The 14324-nt window shown below is 34.7% G+C and overlaps 1 long non-coding RNA gene across 1 annotated transcript; it reads left to right on the top strand.

Moving 5' to 3' along the window:
• The first annotated feature begins 1802 nt into the window (after positions 1-1802).
• LOC148848116 (uncharacterized) lies at positions 1803-3455 on the top strand. The gene is made up of 3 exons (XR_016101394.1): positions 1803-1909; positions 2023-2973; positions 3092-3455. It is a non-coding gene; the product is annotated as an uncharacterized LOC148848116 (long non-coding RNA).
• Positions 3456-14324: the final 10869 nt, after the last annotated feature.

The raw sequence follows: 14324 nt of genomic DNA, 5'->3' as shown, positions 1-14324 counted from the left end.
AAAAGATAATCTATACTATTATAAAAGTGCGAATGGGGTATACTGACTTCTGGAATTTTTATTGGGCAGAGAATACCCTCATTTTAAATGGAAAAAGCATAAATGGCAAATATGTCATTCTCACATTTTCGTTTACTCTCACTACAATAGAAATAGGAAAAGAAACGGTTGTATCTCCCACGATCCAGCAATTTTATCTCCCACAAACTATTTCATGCAATTGAATTCCCACCCTGATTGAAACTATCCCCCAACGGTTTGTCTCCCCGCAAAGTGAACGTTTCATCTCCCACAAATTGTTCCCTGGAACATCTGAGTACCCTGCAACATTAAGATTGCCGAGTTGTCTATCTGAGGAAGAGACTGAAGGCAATCATCTGTTATTTTTGAAACTGTCTTGCTCAATGAACCGCCCAAATCGATCAGTAATGTAAAAGATGAAGTCCAGGAAGACAGATGTATGCTGCTTCAGTGGCGTAAAAGATGTTTAGTTAGACAGAAGTATGTTGCTTAATTTCTATTCTTTCGAACGTATCGGCAAGTATGCTGCTTGCCATCGGAATGTTGCTTAATTTTCAGGGAGCTTGGCTGATTTGGATCGCTCCTCTGACGACACCTCTGTGGATTCTCGAGGTACCTATTTCAAATTTACTCATTTCTTTCCTTCATCTCGTTCTAAACCAACCACTCTTTTTCATTGGTCATTTGCTATGACAACCGGGTTTTATTTCCCTGGCTATTTCATGCATTGACCGCACTAGATGTCTATAGAATGTTTGTTGTCATTTAGTACTGTGCTCATTAAGCGTTTCTTCTTCAGCTTGGTTTCTTTTATTATGCGTGCCTGCCTTTTAATTTTATTATTATACACTTGTTGATTTGGTTTTTTCGAGGTGTTTGTTTCATACAATGGCTTCACTACCTCTTTCTTCTCTACTCGTGACATGAGACCTGTTTGTATTCCTTGAATGTGTTAGATTTTAATCTCATAAGAGATTAAATTCAATGGGTTTGATTGGTCAATTACATGAGAAATTGCACTTGCACATTTGGTTGGAAAATCAGTTTTTCTCTTAAAAAAAAAACCAATTTTAAATTTGTCTCACATTGGATAATTACAAGGTTTGTTTTCAGTATTTCAATAGGAGCTGATTTACACTCCTTAGAATTAGTAAATGAGAGTATGAGGATTTGATACCGCGTAATGCGTGCGTACGCATGTGTGTGGCGCAATGAGGCGCACTTCGCGCGCACCCGCGTGGCTCGCGATGGGTGGCTTTAGTTTTGGTGCATTGATCACCGTTGATGAGATCAACGGTCACGATTCGATCGGGTGTGATCAAGAGGCACAATTCAAAGTTAATAGTCACTAACTGTTAACAACTTTTTAAACAGTCACAATGGTTGAAATTGTGACTATTCAAGGTGCCTTCTCTAAACCAGCACCTACCTTTTCCTCATACATCTTCACAAATTATTTAAGGAGCATGAATCAGACTCCAAAACACACAATTTCGAAATTCACTATCTCTCTCTCTCAGTCCGGTCTGCTACAGCCTCACAGAAGGTTTCTTTGGAGACTCTTCAACTTTGCTGGTTGCAGATTCTCGCCCAAGGCTCTATTGTATCTTGGGAACGAATTTGCCTGTAACCCAACAGCAAACTCAGTAAAACTGAGTGGGGACAAATAACGTTCTAAAGATAGTGTCTTCAGACGCGCTTCAAAGCTTCTCCTCCTAAATTACAGTGACCTCATCTTCCCCAACAGAATGTGTACTCTATTTTAACTTGATTTTTTTTTTCTTTTCTAGGTTTTATTTTGTCTTTGTATAGAGGAGACCAACCAAGGCTCTAAGCTGGAATTTACAGAGGACGAGGAAACGCTTATTTACAATCTGCTTGGAGACAGGTCGGTCTGATGCCTTTTCCCCATTTCATTACTTCCTTCGTCCTTTTCATCTTCTGGGTTCTCGCTCTTCCAAAGCCTTTTTTTAATCTAAGATTTCAATATCATTTGATTAGGTGGTCTCTAATCGCTGGGAGAATACCAGGAAGAACAGCGGTAGAGATCGAGAAGTACTGGACTTCTAGGTACTCAACAAGTGAATGAGAGAATCTTTATGGTCTTTTCTCTATGAAAACAAGCAATTGTGGGGCGTATTGATGCAGAGTATGCTGCAAGACAGAGGTATGTTGCTTAATTTTCAGGGAACTTGGATCTTTGGACCTGATAACTGCCACCGATCAAGTATCGGCAAAGGTTGGAATCAACATGCAATTGAAAATTGAAGATTCCATCCTGATCAATTGCTAAAATGTGATCCTGTCAAGGACTCAAACTTCATGGAACTATTTCCTGAACAACCGCATAACTATGATCCATTTTTGGAGTCAAGTTCTGACAGTTGTTCCATAAGAGATGACGTTCTTATTGATGCTGATCAATCTGAGATTACATTCCTATTGATGCTGTCCAAGGGCAGAGAAAGAGAAGTATTGGCCAGCTTCGGATACAGTGGCTGAGGAGTTTACTGCTATTATTGATGAGATTTCAGCAACCAAGGAATGCATCCCATGTTTGGTTGGGGCTCCAACGTCCCTTGAGATTTCTGCTACTGATCAAACTCTCGCCAATGTTCTACCAGGCTTAAGCCTTGGAGCACCTGGATCAGATTCCAGGCATCATTTACCACTTCAGATTCAAATGACATCGAGAAAGTCATCGAACAAGAAGCAAACACCAATTCGAAAGGCAATCAAGATTTTGAAGGATGACAAGAAGAACATCGACAAATAACAACACCACCAAGAAACTGGAGTCGGGTAGTGGACTGAAAAATGCCAAGTTATTAACTATCATTGCAGAAGAGAAGGAGAACAATGCCAAGTTATTAACTGCATAGAAGGGATTCAGTAGCACAGGTTTAGGAAAGCTGAGGAAGACTCATAAAGAGAAATTGCAGAATAGCAATGGTAAGGTCAGAAGACATCTATTAGTGGTCGGGGAGTGGTTCACATTGGCCTTGTTTTTTTGTTTTGGTTTTAATCTTGATATGCATAATTGGCTCACATATTTGTTTGGTAATTGCAGGGACAAGAGTGGCAATAGCAACAGTTTCAAAAGACAAGAACAGCTCTGCAAACTCTAATAGAGAACCGGTTGATGTTGCGAGATACAAAAAACTAAGTCAAGATACTTGCTATTGGCGTTGGTGTGGTTGTCATGGCAGTGGGGTTAAAACTTTGCTTTGCCCCTTAATTTTTTTTTGGTAGTAACGTTTTCATGGGACCGTTAAGTGGTTAAGAGTTGCATGTTTTTATTTCCTTGCTCTTTTTTTAGTGTTATTAATGTTTAGAAACAACGAAAGGGGATATTTCTGAAATGAGATAGAGAGAGATAGAGAGAGAGGATGCTTTTCTACAGGATAGTAAATTGAATTGGATGATTTGAATACAATCTCAAATCAGAAAAATTCTAAGTAGTAAGCACTTTTCTTCTTTTTATGGCTTGCAAATCAATCAAGAATACCAAGTGTGGAGGACCTACCTGTTCTGTCAGCAAGGAAAGTAACCCCACTGAATTCTATAGGTTTAATTTTGCTTTAAAATAGTATAAATGTTGGACTGTTCTTCTCATAATTTGATACCATTTGGGTGATTTTGGCACTATATCAACTCTGACTGAGAGTAGTGTCATTCAGCTTTCTTTGGGGTAACCTCAATTTCATTGTAACTAACCCTAACCAATAAACTATTTAATATTATCTTATCCTAATTTTTTTTTTGTCATCATTTTATGGGTTGAAAACAAAAGGTTACTATCTATACTAAAAGGAAATGTTGTACAGTCAAGGCCTGAGTGTGCGATAAATGGAATCACTCAGTAACCTCTCTTTTCAATTGCTGTTAAAATGCCCACTATTTGCAAACATGCTGCCACTAAATAACCTCTATTTACAATTTTTGAAGTTGATACTATAGAAATATTAAGGGGTCACTAAATTTTGAATCTGACCTTTTAATTGTTTCTTTAATTACATTACTGTAGGGATTGATGTGTCCAAATTATTCAATCTCAACTGCTTGTGCATCAAGCAACTTTTGTATACTTAATGCTACAAACCATATTATCAGAGGTGAAGCTATAAGTGGCCCATTTTCATTTCACAAACTTTTTTCACTGGAGGTCTTATGCTGGAAATGCCTTTTTATTTTTTCATTTTCTTTTGTTCATTTAAAGTAAACATGATAATGAAATTCTGATGGTTACAGTTTGGGCAACTGATTTTAGTTATTGAGGGAATAATTAGAGATGAGAGGGGAAACATTGTTTTGAGCTTTTCAGGACCATTGGGGTTAGAAATTCTTTAAGAGAGAAATTTTAGCAATTCTATAAGGGCTAAAATTTGACTGCTGTCTATATAGGAATACAAGTTGAGGGAGAATGTTAAGTTGTCGTTAACTGGTTGAAAATTGGGGATGATGTGCCATGGATACTGCACTTTTCTGATTAGACATGCTAGATCTTTGGGATCTAACCTAAACTGCTCATTCATTTGGGTTCCTAGATCAACAAATAGTATGGATGACTCATTAGGTAGGGCTGGTGTGTCTTGGAAATATTTTTGTTGGGGTGAGCCTGGAGCAGGGGGATCACCATACAGATTGAGCATTGTTCTTATTATTAATAAATTTCTATTTTCAGTTGCATCTAAAAAGAGTTTACCTTGAATCATTATTTTCTTTATGGTTGTTGTCATTGCAGGCTTGGGGGGCTTTGTTGCATGCAGAGCACTTCACAGAGACATAGTGACCCAACTAAAGGTTTAAGTGAAAACTTATAGTAAACTTTAAGTTATGTTTGAAACTCACGAATGTGATATAACTGGGCCTATCCAAAAAGAAAATAAATAAAGAATTTTTTGATAGATAAAAATTATTTTAAGAATAAATTAATATCCAAGAAGAATCTTATCTACTTATGTGGATTATGGATTCCATCAAAAATTTTCCATAGTTTTTGGCATTTTTAATGTGAGAAATGATTTATGGATAGGATCGTGATGGATTTGTTATGGGAGAGGGAGCTGGTGTCCTGCTTTTAGAAGAACTAAAACATGCTAAGATACACTTTACCAAGTGTGGTTTTTATGAATAATTTCATTAGACTGGGTTCCTTGGAGGAAGATGCCAATTATGTAATTACACATGCTACATCAACACAGGCTGATGATCTCAAACAGTACCAACCGCTTATTCGTTGCTTAGGTTAGAATCCTGAGGTAATGTGAATGCATTTTATTTCTGTTTTCATTTCTTTCAATTATATAATGAGTTTTCACAATCACCATATGGCATGCTTGGTTATACCTTGATTATTGGAGCCAAGAGTTAATTCCACAAAATCAATGATTAGTCACCTACTAGGAGCCGCACGTGTTGTTGAAGCTGTTGCAACAGTACAAGTGAGCAGTTATATGGTTTTTGATATTTCATTCTTAAGAGTAATGAAAGTGCCCTTGTAGTTTACATCACACCAAATACTTTAATTTATATGATGGGCTTAATGAATATTCAATCATGGATATATTTAATTTACATCACACCAACTACTTTTTGATACCTCCATTACTTCCCCAAAGGGACAAATTACTAATACCAAACCTTTGAGGAAAACCAAGATGAAACTCCTTAGGAAGCACAAGGATTTCTATTTGTTTATTATGTGATCAATAAGACAAATTTTAGTGATAAAGAACAAATTTGGGAGGATAGAACAGAAGGAAAAAGTAACAAATAAAATATCATATACCGAGTATTATTAATATAAAAAACAACCAGGTATTACAATTGTAATATAAAATGAAACCATTGAAACAAGATATAGAAGTATATTGTTTACTGAAGTCTAAATGACCAGGAATCTTTCAAATAGTAAATTAGTTTGAAACCAAAAGGAATTCCCATGTTCTTCCAAACCTGATTGGTAAATTAAAGAAGAAACTAAGGACAGACCAACACGATTAGACTAAAGAAAAAACCAACGACCAACTATCTCTTCCAACCATATATTCATGAAACAATTTTTGGCACACAAGATCTTGACACAAGATCCAACCATAAGCCTTCTAACGGGTTGAAACTAAAAGATTATAAGATTGATGTTTTATTACTAATCAGGCAAAACTGCAAAAAAAAAAAAAAAAGGTGGGATTCAGGGCTGATGTGGACTGTGGGAGTGCACATAGGTTCCGTCCAGGGGATCCCTATCTTATAATAGGCCAGAAGATTGTAAATTGCAGAATTGGGTGGTCATCTAGCGAGTTTCCTTAGTTGACCCAGAATCTGTTCAAAGACAATGGAGCATTTTATGCTAATTTTCTACAAGATAAGCTAATTGGTTAGGTAAGCTTGCCCATACTTTCAATTTTGAAATATCAAAATACTTACAATAGTTTTGGCACAAAATCAATTTTCTCACTGTGTTTCTTGCTGTTATGTGTCCTCTGATCATTATCAACATTATCACCAAAGAAATTTGGACGCTGCCACCTCGATATCAGCTTATCTAAATTTGAGTCATCAAAGACATTCTCCAAGTAGAAATGCTTGTTGATAAGCTGCATTCTCCAAGGAGCAAGGATTAAATATCCCAATGCTTTCTCAATATTCTACCATATGAAAACCACAACAACAAATTTCAATAAACAAAAAGACATATGTACACTATGCTATAGACGCCTAAAAACACAGAAACATAAATGTTTATGATGAAATAGAATAAGGAAAGTTTGCTAGTGTCTCTAACACGAGGTTTCCTGTTGTAGTACATCTAATTCTTGGCCATAAAAATAGCCCAATCAAAAGTTGATGATTTCTAAGGACTTATTATTCAATATGAAATGTCATAGATGTGTTGGCCAGAGATTCTTGCACTTAGGGTGTGTTTGATAACAATTTTCAGACGTCCTGGTGTTTGAAAAACTTGTTTTTCATACACTACACTCGTTTGATGAGGCATCTGAAAAATGATCTGAATTTCGTTTTCAGATCTGAAGCTCAAAATGCGTAGCCCAGCTCTTAACATGCTCAGACACGTTTTAGAGTTAATAAAAAGTCAAAACTACCCTCTAACATTTTTGAAATGATGCACTGATGCCCTTGATTCCCCCCAAACCAAAAAACCTAGCCCATTTTTGTTTCAAACGTGAAAGAAATCTCCCTTGTGGAGATTGCTCCAGGTATGGCCGCAAGACCTTAATTTCTCTCATGTTAATTTGCTTCTTCTTCTTTGTCAAACATCAGATTTCTCACCGTAAATCTTCATTTTTTTAGGGGTTATAGTTGTGCTAGATGCCTAGCAAAGGTATCTTCTTGGTTTGTTTGGCTTGTTTATGTTTAACCATTGAGTCTCTTAAGTTTGTTAATAATCATATGCAAGTTGTAGATTATTTGATTTATTTATTGAATCTCTTAACTGTTGAGAAAACATCCATGCCTTGTTTTTCCCCCTTCCTGCTTTGTTTTGTACGATGCTTTGTCTGTTTATTGAATCTCTTCACTGTTGAGAAAACGTCCATGCTTTTTATATTTGATTTGTTTATTGAATCATCTCGACTTATCCTCTTCTTTTCCCATGTCCCCATCCATTAGTGTGGCTATGGACCAACTTAGACAATTACATCGTTAGTCTTGTAAAATTAAGGAAAATAAAATATTTTTTCTTTTAATAAGTCATAATCTCAGTATATGAACATCTGGGTTTCTGTAATTTGTATTGTATCTTCTTGCAAGATCAAATTAAGGCATTTTGTGTTATTTTTAATTTTTAATTATTTTAATTTTTATTAAGTATTAATTACTTTAATATTAGTCATCAATTATTTTTAATAATTTTAATTGTGTTATTTATTATTTTTTAGTCACATTATTTCAATATTATTTTTGAATTTCATAAATTATTTGATATGAAATTGTGCAAATTGAACTCAAAATTATCAAATAACTTGTTCTCGGGGTAAAATAGTAAAATCAGGGGAACTTCAGATGCTGAAGTGTTGATCCAACACAAATAATCTTATCTATTAAGAGCCTCTAAAATGTAGAAAAGCATCATAGTTCTTTTCAGATTTCAGACACTTTTAATATATATATTTTTTAATTTTTCAGATTTCAGATTTATCAAATGCCACCTTAGTGTGACCCTGCCTGATTTTGTGGGGCATTGATTAGTTGGTAAGCAAAGAAAGCTGTGGTCCGTGGAGACTCTTTTTCTCATGTCAGGTATCATGAATTATAATCAAGATTTGCTCTTCACACCCACATTGCACTAGTTACTTTTTTGGAACATCTCCTGTATTAATTTATATATTGTCATTTATGGGGAGACTCAAACATATTTATACCTTTCTTGATGTGGGAGCTGTGGAAGGCGAGGAACAAGAAAGCTTTTTCATTGGCTTCAATAGCTCCCATTCGAATCGAGATGGATTCAGCTCAAAAGAACAATGATGAAAGCACCCCTGTATAAATGGAGCCTTGGAGAGGAATAACCCTCCAAACTTAGCTTTAGAAAATATTAGAAGAGGACATCAAACAATTAGGGCCCATAAACATGATATGTGTACAGAATAGATACTATTGTGTTTATTCTTGATTGGTGAGGGTGCTCAAAATGTAGTTTATGTTTTTCAGGCAAGGTTTACTTTCATGTCAAGAGCAATCGGTAGGGCTGAAAAAAAATGGATTGGATGCAAAATTGATTCGTTAATACTTAGATTCACATCAAATCTTGTCTGCCAGATTTATATTGAATTCAAATCAAACTTAGACTGAAAATTAAACTAAAAATTGTCAAAATATTATATTATATTGATAAGAACATAGGTGTCAATGGACCTATATTTGACCCAAGATATACTTAAGGGTGTTAATGGACCGTTTTGGATTGGACCCTGTCCAGTCCAAAATCAAATTGGACACACCTACAAGGTATATTGGATTGGGCCAATCCGGTCGAAAATATTTATTAGATTGGATTGGACCTGATCCGTCTGTAATAGGTTTATATCGAATTGGGTTGAAATAAGTCAATGTCTAATCCATTGATATAAGATAAGAATATAGATGTCAATGAACTAGGTTTGGGTTAAAACCAATCTAAATCAAAACAAATTGAAACAGATTGGACGGTTCAAACATTGAATTGGACCAATCCAAAATATTCATTAGATTGAATTAAACCTAATCCATTTACAATGGGCTCACATTGGACTGGATCGGATTGGACCAAATCCAGTCCAGTTGACACCATACTCGCTCCGAAAAAATAATCCCATTCATAAATTTGTCGTTTACTGTTAGCTTTTTAAACTAAACAGTTTGTTCGGGCCCCGGGCTGCTGCTAGCAGTAGTAAGTAGCAGATAGCAGCTAACGGCTAAAAATTTCAGTATAATTTGTTTTCTTTTGAAGTACAAATTAACGGCCACGGACAGTCTGGCTGCTGCAATGTCTTTGCCTTTTCTCCCTTTGTCTCTTCCAGGTTACAACGGGCGGTGGGTTAGTGGGAAGTGGGGACAATAATAATCTTATCTGTATTTCTGACAAGCGCTTTAACCTTTATTTTGAAGTTTGACTTTTATAAAAACCTCCCTTCATATTTGGGGTGGATGGTCCAACTCAGCGGGATGATAAATACTTAGGCTTAGAGATTCTGAAGCGTTCTTTGTTTACCCCTTTTATGTTCATTTTTATATTTAGTTTTTTTAGGGTAAATTGTTGAAAGTTTTTTGACTTTTGATGAAATTTGTCATGAAGTTTGGTAATTGCAATCATCTCCTTTTAAAGTGTTTTGACATAGTTGCAGGGTTTTTAAAAAGAGGCATAAAAATATCCAAAATAACTTATGTAATTATTATTGAGTGAGCCAGGATCTCTTACTGACAGAACCCTGCCCATATTTATCGCAGTCATACATGGAGAACATCTCATCCTCTGCATGGTATTTATGCAAAGAGAGATGTTTCCAATTCACGGGGGGTGGTGTATTGTGGTAGACGTCGGTAGGAGATCCGGATTCTATTGAGGCTGGTTTTTATAGATAAAATACTACAAATTTTATAAACAATAAAAAATAGAGAATTTAAAGTTGCAGCTTTGGAAGGGTTTGGGTCAGTGATTCATATGAGGAGAAAATTTTGAAATTTTTGTCAAAAGTAACCACATGAGTATTTTGGATTTGCATACCTCTTTTTAGAAGATTTTAATAAAGGGGATATACATGAACTATGTGAAAAATTTATGGGTGGTGATTGCAATTACCAAAATTCAGGAGAAGAAAATTCAGGGGAGGTTTTAGAAATTTACCTTTCTTTTTTTTTAAAAAAAATAACTAGTGTAAGTGTAACAGCATGTACCATGTGCATGTGCATAACTTCACATTGGCGCCCCACTTGCACATATCAGCATGCATTGGGAACATCTTCCATACTTTGTCATTGGGAGATGTTCCCAATACATGGTTGGGATGTGTTGTGTGCACATACGAATTCTATATGCACGATAAAAAAAAAGTAAAGGGGATGTTTGGTATCGATGTTGATTTCTCAAAAATCGCTGCCATGCCGGAGCCACATCATTGCTAGAGAAATTGTTACTGAAATTTCTGTTTATTTGGTTGGTTTTGGTGATTTTTGGGATATTGATCAATTTTTTTTTTAAAGTCAGCCCTTTTTCAAAAAATTCACCATTTTTAGTGATTCCTGTGTTTTCTAAATAATTCCTATTTTTTGAAGATGAATGTGGCACTGAATAATAACTTCAATGCAAAAATAGTTGGCCCTTTAGAATCAAATACCAAACAGACTCAAAGCCAATTTCTTAAAAGTTAACTTACATGGCAAAAATGATACCAAACAATAAAATCTACTGATTTTTGAAAAATCACCAATTTCGAAAATAACCAATTTTTGAAAAATCGATATGAAAGAATTGGCATGAAAGCCAAACATCACCAAAAACACCTTATATGTAGGATACTGTAATGTAAATTGAGGCCATGTTTGGAATGAATGTCATTTCTTGAGAGGTGTTTTTTTGAGAAAATGGTATTATATTGGTACGTTGTTTTCTTAAAAAACCGTTTTCCCTTTTTTTTTGTTTGTAATCGCTGTTGATTGCCGCGGCAGAGGCATTTTTCAATGCTACATCAGCATAATATTGCTAGCACCAGTCAAAAAATGAGAAAACATAAAAAAACACGTTTTCTCATACCACACATTTTCCAATTTCCAAAGCATGGTATGAGAAAATGTTTTTATGAAAATGTAAACCCAAACAACAGGCATGTAGCCAAGTGGTTTAACTTTTACCACCTCCATGGAAACCAAGACAAGTATCTACTTTATATAGTATACACTAAAAAAATAAACGGTGATTAAACATAATACAATAAACATGATTACTTTTTTATTTAAATATTACATATTACACATTATAAGCAATGGGAACATAGAGCAGGGTGCAGGGTGCAGGTGAGGTCCATTAGCCTTAATTACACGGGAAAATCTTGCTCCATATTTGGAGGGATACCAAGTGACCATCCCACCGATTAGGTCATTGTCCTACAACAATATTTCTTTAAAGTAAGAATTGACTTTTGACCCAAATTGAAATGAAACTGGCCATTTGATTTCTTCTTCCTCATGCAGAACCCCGCTATTTGTTTGCGGTGCAAGTGCTTAAATTTTTCTTGATAAATGAAATTGTAATATTATACTAATATTTAAATGCCGTACCATTATAATTATAATTAGATGTGTTTATAGGCCGGGCTCGGGTTTAACTTTTACTCAATTTTAAATGGACCCTTCTCGAAACCCAAGTCCGATATAATGTAAAATCAGGCCCGAATCTTGGCTCGTGAACAGTCTAATTATGATATAGGTGCTTTTGTCACTTTTTTTCTATACTTTATATCACTTTTCAATCCTTCAAGGAATGAATTATATTGTTTGAATTTATTTCATCCCCATAAATAAATTTATTTAATCCCACCCCATGTGACCGGTTCCTTACCCTCCAAAAAAAAGAGGAATGACCAAGTTGGTCTCCTTACTACCGACACGTTTGGCTACATGAATAGTATTTATTATCAACCCACTAAATCCAACTAACCTTTTATCTTTTTCTTTTGTCCTTTGTCCTTTGTCTTGATGAGTGCAACTAACTCAAATTGCAAGACTTTTATGGACATGGAATTACCAAAATATCCAAATGTCCCTTAATATTATATATTGAGTAAATTAATTGAAGGGCTGTTTAACTAAATGACTTATTGCTATGTTTTAAAGTTGATTAAAAGATAAATTTACCCAATTTCAGTTTCAGCCATTAAAAAGCCCACGATCTTCTTAAAAACTTATTCACTAAAAGATAAATCAATAAGCTTTTTTCAGTTGTTACCAAATACTCGCCAAACAATCAACATATAATACAAAAAGACTGATAGAAAAACTTTTTAAACACTCACCACAAAGTTCGAATTATTATGTTTTTTTAGGTCAAGAACAATAGTAGAATTATATTAAAGCATCAACATACGCCATATATACATCATTGAAAATATTTTGATCAACCACAATTGAACATCATTAGGTGTCATGAAGAAAATTGTTTTGAAAGTATGGATTAGGTTGAAGTTATAACTCAAAATTTTAAATTTTTTAAGGGTGTTGGGAGTCAGGCTCTAGGGCTGATGGTTCAATATTGCTTTATTAAAAAAAAAAAAACCTCTAGGACTGCATTTGACATTCTTTATTTTAAGGATTTATTTCATTTTTGCAGTTAAAAACTTAATGTTCATAAAGGACATTTTAATTGCAAAAAGGAAATAAATCTTTAAAAGAAAGAATGCCAAATGCAGCCTAAAACACTTTCAAGGATCCAAAGCAAGATAAGTTATGTCCTACATTCTTTATTGGGAAAACAGGGAAAAGTTATTTACAATACAAACTTGTAATGATATTGATCTATGGGGTGTTACATGAATTTCAATTCAATATGATGCTTAAATAAAATTTTAAATTAACTCCTAAGACGATTAAGGAAAATAAAAACAAAGGTCGGAGGTGAATGGGCAAATCCAGTTTCTTAAGAAGAAAAAAGTTTTTTCTTTTCCATACAATAAGAAGAAAATGTTTTAAGACCATCTAAGCGTGCCTTCAAATTTCTACATCATTTGGATGGCTAAATATTATATTATGATCTTTAAATCAGATCAATGAGTTAAGACATTTGAAGAAATACAATAAAAAAAAATATCTTTTCATCTTTTTTTTTTACCCTTTTATCTTTACTGGCACATGCCATTACACTAATAATCTAAAATTACATTTTTCATTGATACAATTGGAATTGGAGCATTACCAAATCAAGCACCCAGTATTTTTATTAACTAAAATGTTTGCAAGGTTATTTTTATCAAATTACTCTATATGTGAGTAGGGGTGAGCATGGGCCGGTTCGGTTTGGTTTTATGGAGAACCTAGAAGTTTGGAACTTACCATATAGGGGTCAGTTCCAGGTTTTTGGAACCGGAACCTACTCTATGAAGGTCGGTTCTGGCTTCAGCGGTTTTGGGGTTGGTTTCAAGGTCCACCCATGGAACTTGTTCTTTCTTTAATCTCATCCTTCAAAAAAAAAAAAACATGATAATATATAGTTTAAAATTTATATTTTTTTATTGATTAAATTGACTAATTTAATATGTAGATTATCATAATATATTAATATATGGTTCAAAATTTGTCATTTTAATTTAAATTTTGTAAATATTAACTTTTATCTAGGATATAAAAAAAATATATTTTCCATATCATATCGGATGAGATGGACCAATCACCTTTGACTTTCTGTTTGGATGAATACAGGGTATCGCAGGCAACCGGTTTCAACAACAATTAAAAATAATAAAAGATGTTAACGTCTTTCCGTTCGTTCTTCCTCCTCGGATGAATCTCTCCCACAGCCGTCTCTTTCTCTCTCTTACTCAAACTTCACATCACTGGCGAGGACGGAACCAGCAGTGGCATCTAACCACCGGTAAATCTCTATCTCCTCTTTCTCTGTTTTTCTCTCCTTCTCTCTCTGTACTCGATATCATATTTGATTTTCTTTATGTTCTCCATGGACGACACCAACCGGCAACGGCAAACACATTTCTAGGTGTTATCTCATTTGCTAGACACTGTTATTAGATCCCTCTTCTCTACATTTGTGTTGGAGTGGGAATGACGAGCCTTGTTCTCTTGTAGGTGGCTTGCGG

The sequence above is a fragment of the Nelumbo lutea genome, chromosome 6, assembly GCF_056320005.1.
Source record: "Nelumbo lutea isolate HS-2025 chromosome 6, American lotus-T2T, whole genome shotgun sequence".
Lineage (NCBI taxonomy): Eukaryota > Viridiplantae > Streptophyta > Magnoliopsida > Proteales > Nelumbonaceae > Nelumbo > Nelumbo lutea.
The sequence above is the reverse complement of the archived record's forward strand: the minus strand, read 5'-3'. Positions and strand labels throughout refer to the sequence as shown.